Below are 14,608 nucleotides of genomic sequence, written 5' to 3'. Positions count from 1 at the left end.
CCTCCCATGTTTTATAAATCCCTCTCTCCCAGTGTGGATGGAAGAACTATTTTGTTCCTTTGGAGGGTGGCATGAGGAAGGGATCTCAAACAGCCTTATCCTACATGTCTCCAGATGTGGATTTATTTAACCAACGAGTACCTCCTGCAGAAATTACTTCTGGATCCAGACACTGCATCCTTGAGTATATGTGTAAGCAGAGTTTGATTTGCTGCTGATGGGGAGGGATTGTGCATTTAGGCTATACTGGAAAACGCATATATCCATTATCTAATTTTGGCCAATTATTATTCCTGTTGAAGCATATGCAGTGCCTGGAGTCATGCATCTCGGACTACAAATGTTTTCCTGTCCTCTACCTTTCCACCAAGAATAAATTTTGCAGTGAAAATAAAACCCGACAAAGCAGCAGTAGAGAGCAGCTGAGCCATATGCACATTTCCATAATTCATGCAAGCTGCAATATCTGCTAAACTGCTTTGGGCCACTGGACAAGTGTGGGGTGAAAAAGGAAGGGAAAAAAAAGAAAACAACCCCAGAATGGACTGCCAGGGGAGAGGGAGACAAGTGGGCCATTCATAGAGGCATCGCTGCAGTGCTTTATGGCATTTCACACTCACGGTGAGGACTCACTGGGAGCACGGAAGGAGCTCTGTGGTAACCACAGACCAGGTCTTGAACTCATCTGCTGCTTAATAATGAATGTCTGCCCCCAGCCTATGGATGGCCTTTTGAGATAGACTCCACCAAGAGGTGCTCTGGGTGGGCATCGAATGGGAATGTTTTGCTTTTCCCGCTTTGTCGGGCATATTTGCAGTCAAATCATGCTGCTTTTTTATTATCTCTAACTCAGAAAGAAGAAAGAATTAGACACAAAAATAAAATAATTTCTATTGATCTGAGGTGCTGTGTAGGAACGCTGAACTATCTTAGCAGAACTTTCCCTTGAATTTCCAGTCACCACATTGGGTGACTTAAAGGAAAATATTTCTTGCTTGAAATTATTATATTTGAAGGATTCCACAGATATCTTTTTCTCCCCCTGAACGGATGGGCAAAATACCAAAGCAGTGCTATCACCTGGGAAAGAGATGAATATCATTTTAGTCAAATCATTTAGTAGAGACACATTGTAAAAATCTGCCAAAAGCATCATCCAATGGATTTATCCAACCGACTTCAGTCACTGGTGGAAACGATGGCAATCAAAGTGCTGCAGTATCTTTTTCTGTCAATGAAGCAACTCAGATTTTTAAAACAAAATGTTATATGCTACTGAGAATGGGAATCTGCTTATCTGTGCACAGACAAGCTTTATGGATGCATAGGTCCATATTGCTTAAGAAATTTAATAGGAGAAAACCCCAAGTATGAAAAAAAAAAGCAATCAGATACAATTAGATTCAAGAGCAAAGCAGAATTAAAAGTTTTGTCTGTGTGTCTCAACTATGTGTTCTCTACATCTCTTTACATCATTTAGTCTTACAGATCTTTCTTTATTTATAGCATTTGAGATATAACTCTGAACATGGACCAGTAGCTTGTCTCCTTTGATCAGGGAGTGATGAACCACCAGAATAAGTATCTATTTGATTTCCCCATTCCATTTACTCTTTTCTTCCCAAGTTCAGCCCCTGTAAGAATGCACATTGCTAAAGTGACACTTAGCTTCTTAATTTCACATGGAGTTTAGGCCAAAAGTCTACTTGTAGCTTCTGACACAGGAACTACACTTTCAGGGTATCAAATATTTTGTCACTGCTTAAAATATAACACTTGTGAAAACCATAAACATCCAAATAACTGAACTGTGTTGATATAAAACAAGAAGGAAATCTAACTACCCTCTCCACAGTGATTGCACACTCCAATAGGCTTCAACATCCTCCCAAGCTGAACTCTGTGAAATTCTGTCCTTTTGGATATCAGTTCTGCGTCTGAGAAAAATAAAGCTGAAACTTATTGTTCCCGCTGCTGAAAATTCAATATACCCTTTGAATTTCACAGTCTGGTTTTTAATAGCAACCAAAAGCCCTCTCCTGCTAAGCACTGCAGAACTTGTCTCATTTTGGGGTAGGGGCAGCCTGGTCATCTATTTATAGCATTGAGATGAACATTTGCTGACATACACATGGAAACAATTGCGAATGCAAAGTGACTCAAAGGGTCACAGGCTGACACACATTTGTTAATCCCCAGTTTTGCCTTCACCTGAAATTGGAAAGAAATGGTGATCACACTTCAACCTAAACACCTCCAGCAAGCATTTCAATTAGGGCTGATAAGACACTTGACAGGTTTCAGTTAAATAGCGAAGGCACTGGGAAAAAAACCTAATGAAGTTTAATTGTTGTGCAATGGCCTAATCAATGTGGTTGGTAATTAAGTGCAAATTATGCACATAATATATTACAGATGTGGAGCCTTACTCTTGAAAAATAGAAGCTATTATGGGATGTAGGAAAAGTTTAAGGGAGGGGATGACAGTTGTTGCTAGAGTTGCAATAGAGGTTTTTGTTACCCAGGGGTGAGGTTACATGTCTCTGTTCTGTATATCTCTAAATGGCATTGCAGTTTGAATGTTTGAGCCTATTTTGTCAAAAATTTTCCTTGTTGTTTGGGTCTGAACAAGCAGAGAGCAAAGAACGCTCAAGTCCTAAAATATGGGATGCTAGTGAGATTTGTGATGGTTATTAGCTTCCTTAGAACTTGAGTAATACTGTAAACACAATAAACTCAAGTTGAAAGAGTCATTCCTTTCTAGCCCACTGTTTTTATATCTTCCCACATAACTTTCTCAAAAAAATTTCCTTTCTGGCTACAATTTCTCATGTTTAGTCTGAATTCAGAGGTGACTTTTGTTTCCTTTAAAGATGAAGTAAAATTGGATTGGCTACCAGAAGATTTAAAACATGAGGAAGAAGGTGGGTGGAATGGACTACCTTGCTCTGTGTGAGCTTCTGGCATCAAAAGAGATAAACAGGATAAAACAACATGGAAAAAAAGTCATGGATTTTCACTTTTAATTCAGCCTAGAAGGTATCAAAAACTTTTTGGCAATGGGACATCCTGCAGTGAGAAGTTCTGGAGAAACATGACTGAACTCTGAAGAAACCTTGATTAAACTCTTATTAATTGTCAGCATTAATTACTGTGAACATGGATAACATAATTTATCACATTTCATGCAACATTTCCAAATAGCTCTAGAGTAGTAGGATAAAAGAGCCATCTTTCACTAAAAAGGACTAATTTTCAATTTATTTGAAGAAAAATGCAATTTAAATCTCACTGTATGCTCACAGCTCTTGGAGAAAGGGAGGCTTTATAAAGCTCCTTTTGTAGATGGGGAAACTGAGGCACAAGGAAAAAACACGGGTTGGCCCTGGCTTCTCAGGAAGTCTACAATGGTGTCAGTTTGACTCACCAAACTTCTGCAGCTGTTTACCCTCAACACCTTCTTTCTCCCTGTATTATTTTATCTTCCTTTTTAGCTGAGCTAAGTCAAGCGAGTAGCATACATGCATAATTTTAATTCAGCCATTGGATAGACTTGTGATTTTAAGCCTTCTGTCAAGCTCCATCAGATTTCTTTAGCTAGAATATGAGGTGTGAATAAAAAGAACTGTTAAAACAATTGGGGTCAGAACCTGCCCACTGGATACGAGAACTCCTGTGGACTTTAATGGGATTATTTGCGTGAATAAAAAGAGCAGGGATACCCCATGGCTTCCTCATTTATTCTCAGCAAATGGAAACCTGGTGTTATATGACCAGGAGAAAATGAATACGAGGTGGTTGGAGTGTGGTAGTTTGCCAGTGATTTTTGTAAGCATTTGGAAAACCCTGAATTTCCACAGAAACCTACTTGTTTACTGGCAAAAATCCCAAAATTAACACTTTTCAATTTTTTTAACAACTGTTATTCAGTTACTTCTGGTTTCTGAAAATTAAAACATCTTCATCTCTATTCATATTTTTTCCTTCTTTTGGTTTTCAACTGATCCTTTCTGACAGCATCCAATAACTAAATCATCTTAGCAGAAATCTAAATTTTAGCCAAAAAAATCAGTTAAAAAAATAATAAAATAAAATAAAATAAAATAAAATAAAATAAAAGGGCCTTTTTTGTTCCAAAGAAATATTGGAAGGCAGTTTGACTTGTGATAATAATTGTAATATCAGACAAAAGTTGAAGACAAAACGTCACTTCAGCCCAGCCCAGGTAGAACTGCGCAGATTCCATCAGTAATATGGATAAGCAGTGTACCCTGGGCTGTGTAGGGAAGGGTCAGCAGGAAAGGTATCCTTGTGCCCTCCTGGCTCTACAGGACAATGAGGTCCATATGTGGTGTGTGCTCCCGAGACCGCTGTGACTGGAAGAAGGTCAGCAATGCAGAATTATGGGGAGGAAAGTGAAAAAGCAAGAATAGGTTTACAAAGGCCAAAAAGCAAGGCTTTCATTTTATATTCAATTTATCTTTTCGCCTCTGAAAAGGGCACAAAGGTTGGAAATTATGATTGAGTTTTTTAATTTTATTAATGGCAGGCTTTGCGGTTGCTAAGGGAACTTGACCCAACCGGGGAAAAAAATGGCCCAACACAGTATTATCAGGATTAATCTGCTGCCTTGAAATGGTTGGATTTCTCTCCACTGGCCTCCTGAGCCCTTCCTGCTCTGCCTGGATCTCCACCACCGCCTTGTTGACATGAGCCTCCTGCTTAATCCTTTGGTGGAAACCTAACCCTTGGCCTCAGAGAGATGTCCCCAAGAGAGGGTGAGCAGAGTGCAGCTGTGCAGGGGGTGAACCCCCCCGGAGATGGCCTCGGGGTGGCCAATCCTGTCAGACCATAAAGCAGTGAGCACGAGCGAGATGTTAATTTAACGGGAGGCTTGATTACACCATGATAGGGCTCTGCTGGTTGTTTCCAACAGACCCCTTTATAGTATTAGTATTTATTACACCCCATATTATAAGGCAGGGGATTTGCTTCTGTCGGGCAGTTTGGCTGAGCAATGAAACATAATGTTTCTTTTATTGCTCAATAAACACTGTTCTCTCTTTCACTGCCACTCCAGCCGGGCTATTTCAAGCCTGTTAAGCTTCTAACTAACACAATAATCTTACAGCCCAAACTGAGCAATGGCAGCTTCTCACCATTTTTTGCTAATTCTGAGGCCTCCTGGAGGCGAGATTCATAGATAATTTGGTCTTTGGGACTTTTGTGATCTGTAGCTGTTGTTTTTCTGGAAAGAGTTGTGTTTCTCAGATGCGGAGGTTCAACAGATTCTCCTCATTCCTCAGAATGAAGGAAGAAACCTGCAGTAAAGCCATGTTCCTCAAATGGCTATGGAGCATCTAGCTCATGTAAACTCACTTGTGGGTTTGCATCCCATGATTTAACGTGACTGGCCAGTGCCAGGCTTAAGTGCTGACAAGCAACCTACAGGTATCTTCCACACTTCCCTGCCAACAAACCTAAATCTTTTCCTGTAACATGCCCACCTCTGAGCTGCTACTGACCTGGCCTTCTCCTCTGAGAAGCCCAGTGTCTGTAGCAAATTATTTGATAGTGTTATGAAGTGTTTGGTTGTCCCACCATGCTCCAGAACAAGACTTTCCAGTGTCGACTTCCCTTCTGCATTAGTTAATGTTTGGAAACCTGGTACGTCAACACACCTAACTCAGCACCTTGTATGGCTCCTAATGTGCCAGACCATTATCCTTCAAGCTGTAATGGGTTTCAGCTATGCCAAATACACCTCCTTGCAATAATATTGTGGGCGGGTAGCATTCACAGCAGTGGAGTTGAGCTGGTTTAGACTTTGATTGCATAGGGCAAATGATTAAGGACTTTAAAAAAAAAAACACTAAACAATCTTTGAGGGAATGACCAAACATTGCAAGCAAGGGCAACATGATTGATAGACATATTTACAGGTTGCACAGAACTTTGAGTTAGATTGTGATGAAATCTATGTCTAACCTGATTTATTAGGGAAGCTGGCAGCAGCATGTGCCATTGGAAACCCTGCTGTAAGCTCTTGCACTGAAGTTCTCCTTGAAATACAACCTTTGGTTTTTCCTTCACATTGAACCATTCTAATTTTATCCCTATTTATTGTTGTCATCTTAAATAATTACTCTTGAGTCCTCTTTTTTTCACCTATATGTAGATCAATTTAATGTCCCTATAGGTCAATGCCAAGTATGACTACTCTTAGTGGATTTGGTCCTTTTTCATGGGTTAGTATTTTTCACCCCATGTAGCCACCCCAGCAGGAATCTTAACCAGCTGACAGTGTTTTATGATGCTGTCTCCCTCTTCTGTAGAATGATAGGGGGGTTTGTTTTAATTAAATACCAGAAATGTGAGACAGAATTATTTTGCCATCCTCAATGAACTTGAGGGCAATTTTCACACCTGCCATTACAATGACAGTACTTTCTATCTCAAAAATTGTCAAGATAATGGATTTCTCTTTAAATGCACAAACTCACACATTTATGTAAAAGACCACTGCCACATATGACTGTTCAAAATGATTTCAAAGTTCTGATATATCTTAAAACAGGGAGTACACAATCAGCATTAAAATAATTTAGGAAAAATAGGGGAGACATATTTCCTGTTATTTGTTTTCTGCCAAATGTAACGTGGTTTTAATTCTAAAAAATGTTATCAGTGAATATATAAACGTCAGTTTACATGCCATAGCAGCATCTTCTCTGCTTGATTCTAAGATGACTTTGTTCCATGTAGGAAATATTGTCTTCAGACTATGCAGATGGCCTTGTCCCTTTGGCTGCCAAGTATTCACATGCCTCTTTAGGGGATGCTTGCAGTCCTTTATTCCTCTATGGAGTTGGAGATAGTGATTGGACTCTGTCTATGAGCATGATTCAAAGTGCACAAAGGTCACCTGGTAGATATTCATTGACTTCCCAGGCTTTGAGGGAGCTTAAATAACCTTGGGGTCTCTTCTTTTAGTTTACGGGCAAATGCCAGACCTTTAGTCAAAGACCCAACCAATTTGTACACAAATGGGACTTCCTGCACTGCAGAGCATCATCACAAATGCTCTTCCCCTCAAAGAATACTTCTCTACTAAACGCCGTGTCCTTGCATCAAAGGGTTAAAAATTGCACTTTTTTTCAGAATAATCCCTTTAAATCATGACACGAGAGGGAGACAGCTCAAATATTTTCTCAATGGATAGTTAGTGGAATTTTCTATAGATCTGGGGTGAAAGAAAAGTCTTTAGAAAGTCTCAGAAGAAAGATCCTTTGAAATGGCCCGACGTGTGTTATGATAAGCAGTTCGATAAGCCCACCCATGGTAAAGTTATTAGGAATTCATATCATATGGATCCCATTAACCTAAACGTTTGCTTTCAAAGTAAACTTCTCGGTACACGACTACCACTAAGTCCAAGCACTCCAGGTTTGAGGATTGTGTTTTTACAAATGAATCTAGGGTTATCCAATCAATTAGCTGAATTCCCTGTGTAATTGTGCTTTAAATGAATCACCTGGTACTAATGAGGCTGCTTGCCCATTAAAAAATAAAGAAAGGAAAAGAAAAGGGAAAAAGAAAAAACATCACTGCTTTTAAGGGACACACTTTAAAATTTGTTTAGAAAGCATCACATAGTATATAGTTTATCTTTGGCAATTACTACCCTAGTATATAACCAAAGAGGATAAATTTGAAAGATTAAGCAGAAGGATTTAGGCTATGGAAGTCAAAATATCACTCAAGCTATTTTTAATCAATTATTACAAGAGTATTGAGATCAAGGTCAAAGAATTCAGGTGATAATAAAAACATATGATAAGAATAAGGTTGTAGCTTACACTTCACACGCAGCAAGAACATCAGTGCCATTGAGATGACAGACAGAAGAGGAGGAAGGAACTGAGGCTCGCTGAGGCTGAATGTCTAGTCCAGGTTTTGCAAAAATTCAGCTTTAGAGCTTGGAAGAGAACCCAGTTATTTTAATCACCTTGCCTGCTACATTCTTTTTCACTTTGGAAGAGTTTAAAACATAAGTTTTGCCATGAAATAATTTATCTCCATGTTATATTATTGCACAATTTTGACATATTATAGCCCTTATAGGAACATAAAAGATTCCAGACTAAATGGGCTATTTGTCTGTCCCAGTCAGGCAACACTTAGCTATCAGTGGTTTAGTGAAGGATTTTATCATTAACTTATATTGTGTTTCTAAATGAATTCAGTTGAGCAAAAATAAAGAGAGGGGAAAAAAAAAAGCAATTAAGACCATGCTATAAACAGTGGAGTCCGCAGGCAGGAGGCTGCAGTGAATTATACAGAGCATACTTCCCCCAACCACAACTTGATTGAAACAATTTACTGGATGTGAGCATTGAACGACAGCAGCTCTGAGTGACTGATGGGTCAGAAATGTCAGCCCTCTTTCTTCCCACCCTACAAATGCTCAGTTCTCCCATTGAGGAAAGGTTGCCCCTCCACTTCATCCTGCTGGCTGGTGAGAAGTGATGCAATGCATCAGATCCAGAGGGGAAGAGCAGCCTCCCAATCAGATATTGAGCATATTGTTGGAATTATTGCATGGGCTATTTTTGGTTCATTCGGAGGTCAGTGCCCTTCTGTGAAAGGGGAGCTATTAGATATTCCCCTGGACAAACAAAGACATAATTGCATGGCAAAACAAAAGAAGGTGCTTGGAAGTTTGCAAGCCAGAGAATATTTCTGTTCTGATTTAGAAAAAGCTCTGATGCCTATAACTGGGATTTCTGGCATGTAAAAAGAGTCTGCTAGAATGTCTACCCAACTGTTTCCAGTGAAGTGGAAAAAAATGAGAAACACGCAAGAAGTACCTACGTTTGATCACCAAGGTGTTTTGATCTCATAAATTATGTCTGAAATAAGGCATGGACTGGAAAATGTGAGTGTGTTTTCTCTCGGTCTGGGAGCTTCTGGTCTTGAGAGAAGGAGCACTGTTCCTCTACCTTCATCAAATACCTTTATTTTTCCACCTCTGCTTTCTAACAAGTAGGCTTCTCTTGCCATTTATCAGAGGTGTCATGAGTTTAGGATGGAGAAGCACTGCATGCCTCCCTTTCTTTCTCCTCTGGGATTTCCCCAGTCCAAAACTCAAGCTTAGATCCAGAGAGACCTGAAAATGTTCCAGTCTAAAGTGCAGGTTGACCTGCAACCTAATCTCATCCCAACTGTCATAACACTATGCTAGCCATGCACAGCTCATAAATCATAGTAATGCTCGCTTAATGGACCGGGCTTTGACAGTGCCAGGATTTGAAGGGCATACAATAAACAAAGAGTTTCAGAGTAGGGCGGTACAGCAGAGCAGTGAAAACCACTGCATGATGCAACAAATCTTCTGCTGGTATTTCCATGGGCCTCCCTCCATGCAGTGCTGGGGGGAGCTCAGCTCCCTCCTGCTGTCCCTCCTCTCTGCTTCTGCCAGGCACTAAGGGGAGGCAAAGAGGTTTGGTGGAGGAGCTCAGCCCAGTGTAAAGTGCAAGTGGAGAGATGGGATAGGCTGTGTGAAAGGGTTTAGAGGAGGATGGTGGGTTATCTCATCTCAAGCAGAGCTTTATGGCACTCACAGCAGGGCTGCTCACCAACAGTGTTGAGAGTTTGCAGAGCTGCGAGGGTAGCATGTTCCTTCCAGCCAAGAGGAAGCGCTGCCCTGTGCACACAGCCAGCTTAAATAAGGTAGAGATAATGACTAAGGAAGGATAATCCCATCAGCATAGGATGTCCATTTGCTAAAGATTTTGGGATGCCTTACTGGCTAGATGTAGGCTCAAAGATCTTTCTCTCTAATGTCTAGAGCTTCTGAAGTAAATACATGTACAGATAGAAAAGCTGTAAAGAAATTGTCTGTTTATCTGGTATTGGATTATGCATCTCTTGGATTCTGAAATAAATTTTAACATTGTTTTCTTAACCCTGTCATGGGAAGGAGGGTGAATTTTTCAACCTTTGTTAAAGATGGACAAGCCTGAAGACTTTTGATAATTTACTTTACAATGGGTGAACAGCCAAAGTTACCTTATCTGAACTAACCAGGATCACTTGGTCTGAATAAAGAAGCTGACAGTCTCATGAGAACAGGATTTCTCACAAGATTTCCTTTATTTCCTCTTTCCAGTAGGAAAAGTGACACAAAGAGGATATCCTATCTTGCTGTATTTCAGCACCTCTGCTTCTCCTCAGAGTTGGAACCAAGAAACTGCAAAGTCATGTGAAAGCAGAGATTGGGAATCATTTAACTGACCCTCTGGAAAAGATTAAATGTGGCTTGTAGGTTTATCTGCACAACCACACAGTGGCAGAGAAAAACAAAACAAAACAAAGCAAAGCAAAGCAAAGCAAAGCAAAGCAAAGCAAAGCAAAGCAAAGCAAAGCAAAGCAAAGCAAAACAAAAAACAACCCAACATTTCTTTGATGTATTTCTTCTGTTAGAGTTTATTAATTTCAGTGGTATTATTTCTTCATTTACATATTATGTTAACTGAAGCATCAGATTTCCCTTGTTCCCTGGTCTTTAGCAATAATTTTTGCTGGTAGAGCTGGAGTTTTTTTTTCTTTTTAGCAGAAAAGAAGTCTTAATGCTATTTGGAGTCACTGAAAGAGGTGAGAGAAGGATCTTTGCTGCATGCAAATCCTTGGATTTCCTTGAGAAAAGTTAGAACAGCCCAAGAGTTACATTCCGCCTCACTAGGCTGCTAATACGGAAACACATTTGTAAGAGGTCTGAGCTAGAAGAATAGAGAACCTGACTTGAATAAAGGTGCATATCTCTAGACAATAATGGAACTTTATGCTTTAACACAAATAATAAATAAATAAATAAATAAACCAATAAATTAAATAAAACAAAAAGAAATAAAAACAACAACAAAGAATCTGGTAAACCCAAAGGGTTGAGACCCTAAGAATGGGTGTCTGCAAATCTCCCAGTATCCATGCAATACCTGAGAACCTGGTGAGTTCATTGCCTGTTTTATAAGCTGCCAGGTGGAGTAGGCATGTGACTTAAGTGAAACTGAGATTTTATTGCTAGAACAACACGTTCTATCTATCTGGGTACTGAAATTATCAGTTTCTCTATGCTTTTAATCTTTTTTTTTCTATGTTTTTGTATATTTACTATGATTATGGGTCTGATGAGTAAGAAATAGCAGAGGGCAATATGAAGAAAGAAGTGTAAAAAGGAAGAAATGTAAATTGGTGATATTCTCTCATTCCATGGATAAATATTTATGTCTCAACTAGCAGGTTTTCCTGTTGCCCTGTGGAACTACTGGCTCCAGCAAGGGCTGCCATGTTTTTAAGCACTGCACTTGTTTCCCTCAGGTGCTTGGTCCTGATTCTCATTTCCTGGAAAGGGGAATCAGTGCAATTCAGTTTCTCACAACTCCAAGACTTTTTGACACTTGAAATCCATGCCTATGTGCTTTGCTGGCAACTGAGAAGCCAGTTCATGCAGATCCACTTACACACAGGGCAATACGTAATGGCTTCAAGTTGCACCAGGAGAGGTTCAGACTGGATATCAGGAAAAATTTCTTCTCAAAAAGAGCAGTGAAGCACTGGCACAGGCTGCCCAGGGAAGTGATGGAGTCACCATCCCTGGAGCTGTTCAAGGACCTATGAGATATGGCACTGTGGGATGTGGTTAGTGGGCATGGTCGGATGGGTAGGGGTTGGGCTTGGTGATCTTGGTGGTCTTTTCCAACTTTAATGATTTTATGATTCTATGATCTGAACCCTTGCTATCACTGAACATTTATCTGGGCTATTACATGAAGTGCTGCAATGCCATTCAAATCCCTCAACTCTTCTTTCCTCAACACAAATCTTTATTTAAGTGATCCCCTCCCTTTTGGCTCTCCCTCATCTCTACCTTCAATGTTTTGGATTGATGTGAATGGAGGACTCTTCCCCCTGTTGACATTCTGATTTGGGTTGTGAAGAACAATGTTTTTCTGCAAGAGCTGGCACTTCCACAGGCAGCTTGCTGAGATTGTTTATTCCCCCAGCATCCCAAAGCCTGCACTATCCCATGGCTCCATATCAGCGCCTGACAAAAGGGCAGAGGAAAACTCCCTTGAGCAGTGGATGTTACATCCTTCTCCAGAGGAGTGGCCAACTTGCTCAGCCTCCCAATGCTCGCCTGCCAGACCATGCAGCTCTAAGATTCTCAAATAAGATCTTTCCTGGCAGAGCTCGACAACTGCCAATTTTGTGGGAGAAGGAAGTTGGCAGAGCTCTGTCCATAGAAGACTTTGAAATATTGTGATTTCTATCAGAAATGACAACAACAAAAAGAGCATAAGGCAAGCATGCTCCAAAAGCTGCGTTTCTCCGCCACCTCCCTCCACCCCAACCAATGCCATGGAGAGGGTTTTGTCCAGGAGACAAGAAAGATCCTGAGTGGATGAGCTCTACCCAGTTCCTGCAATCACATTGGGTCTTTATATTTCTAAAAGACAATGCATGTGTTGATTAAATTATTTTAAAATTTAAAGTGTGATTCTTCTGAGGTCATTTAAGTGCATGAGGCTACATTCTTTCTTGCAGAGCTGGTGAAAGTAAACAACATTATTATAGATTTTGGTCATGCCCTGGCATCAGTAAGTATAGTTTCTGTGTTTGCCATATGCTCGCATTGAACTGGAACAGCAACGCGTACACAGGGAAATTGTTTAGAGAGCCAGTTCAACCTCAGTGCTCGCTGTCAAAATTATGATGTACACGATTCATTCTGCTAACCACAAAAGAGTTTTTGTTTGTCAAGTGAAATAATGTGTAATTTGGTATATCATTTAGGAAAGCTTTCCTTTTTTTTTTTTTCCTTCTCAATATCCGACCACAGGGCTGGAGACTGCAGCATCAGATTAGTGAAGAGCATCCTGCAGCTCCCCAGGATGACAGCGGCCCGATGTGAGATAGGAGACAGAAAGCACATAAGCCAAGACTTTAAACTGTGATTGCAGAAGGCGGCTTGCTGAGCCAAATAAAGAGAAGAGGGAAAATTGACACCCCACAAGACATGGACAATTGTTGCCACCGGCTGGGAGGCCTTAAATTACAAACCCATTTTGTATATCCAAAAGCTTACACTTTCTATTTATATTTCCCACTTCTTCTGTGCACCAAAAGTTGGATTTGGCAAATGCAGCTATTCCCTGCAGGCGTATGGGTGAGGTTTTCTGCAGAGAAAATAAACTTGATTGTTGAAAACCTGTGTTTGCAATTACTGAGTTTCAATATTCTGAGGTCAAAATAGATCCTTTAAAAATCATAATGAGTTGAATCAGATTCTTTTTTTCTGAAATGGTTACTGGACTAAAATGAAATATTAAAACATTTCTGGTAAGGAAGTAATAGCAAAAGGTTTCAATAGAAAATATGAAAATAAGGAAAGGAAGTATACAAAGTCAAAAGCATACAACAAAGTATTTTGGGATAAAGAAGACAATTTCTTTTAGAAATCATTAGTTCTAAAAATGACAACCAGATGCATTAATCCGTTCAGCTACAGTGAGCAGCCCAAACCAGATTTCCAGTATGACCTTTGGGAGATCGTTCTATGGTCTGAGAGATCTTTGCTTGGCAAGGGAGCAGGCTTAAAGAGCAAGAAGTGTTTTCTTTGGGGACTTTGGTTTGCCGGATGAAAATCTTAGTTCATAAATATTGTCACAGAAAACAGTGTGATTGTCTTTAGACAAAAAGGGAAGGGAAGGGAAGGGAAGGGAAGGGAAGGGAAGGGAAGGGAAGGGAAGGGAAGGGAAGGGAAGGGAAGGGAAGGGAAGGGAAGGGAAGGGAAGGGAAGGGAAGGGAAGGGAAGGGAAGGGAAGGGAAGGGAAGGGAATCAGATTTTGTAAGGTGTTTAATGTGCCTTAATTTTGTTAGAACTGAGGTATACAGCCTAGTGTTTAAAACTGAACGAGAGATCCCAACCAGGACTGAGTCAGGGAGGTCTTGGAAGATGGGAATACTCCTTCAGCTCTGAAGCAATCATTCAAGGGGACAAACTGTTTTTAATCACCTGTTTATACTTCAATGACATCTCCAGAGCATATCGGCACAGCTTTCACCTTGGACCACCAACCCAATGCAACTTTTCATTTCTCCAGCAGTAAAGAGTAAGAAATCAGAACCTGATTTGAAAAAAAAAAAAAAAGAAAGAAAAGACGCAAAAAAAAAAAAAAAGCTACAAGTAATTATTTCAGTTCCTCAGGCATACCAGTGCAATGCAAAAGAGCTTCAATAGGACTGCGAGCTGGAGCCTTTCTCCTCCACCTCGGACCAGAGCTACATCTGGCATTTCCCCGCTGTACGAAAACAGTGAGGGGCTTGTTACAAGGAAGGTGCAAGGCGGGCAGCGAGAGCCTGCTCTGCATGCTCCTTCCCTTGAAATATTCCTTCACTGCATGCCCACTTGAAGGCCCCTTTATGCGAAGGAAACGTAGTGTAAATAAGAATCAGGCTCAAAGAGCCTGAAAGGCAATAGCACGAGAGTTCAAACCTTTTTACTTCAAACCCTTTCAGATCAGAGCAGCCCCAAACCTCCACCCAG

This window comes from Gallus gallus, chromosome 11 (assembly GCF_016699485.2).
Source record: "Gallus gallus isolate bGalGal1 chromosome 11, bGalGal1.mat.broiler.GRCg7b, whole genome shotgun sequence".
Classification (NCBI taxonomy): Eukaryota; Metazoa; Chordata; class Aves; order Galliformes; family Phasianidae; genus Gallus; species Gallus gallus.
Note: the sequence above shows the minus strand (reverse complement) of the source record.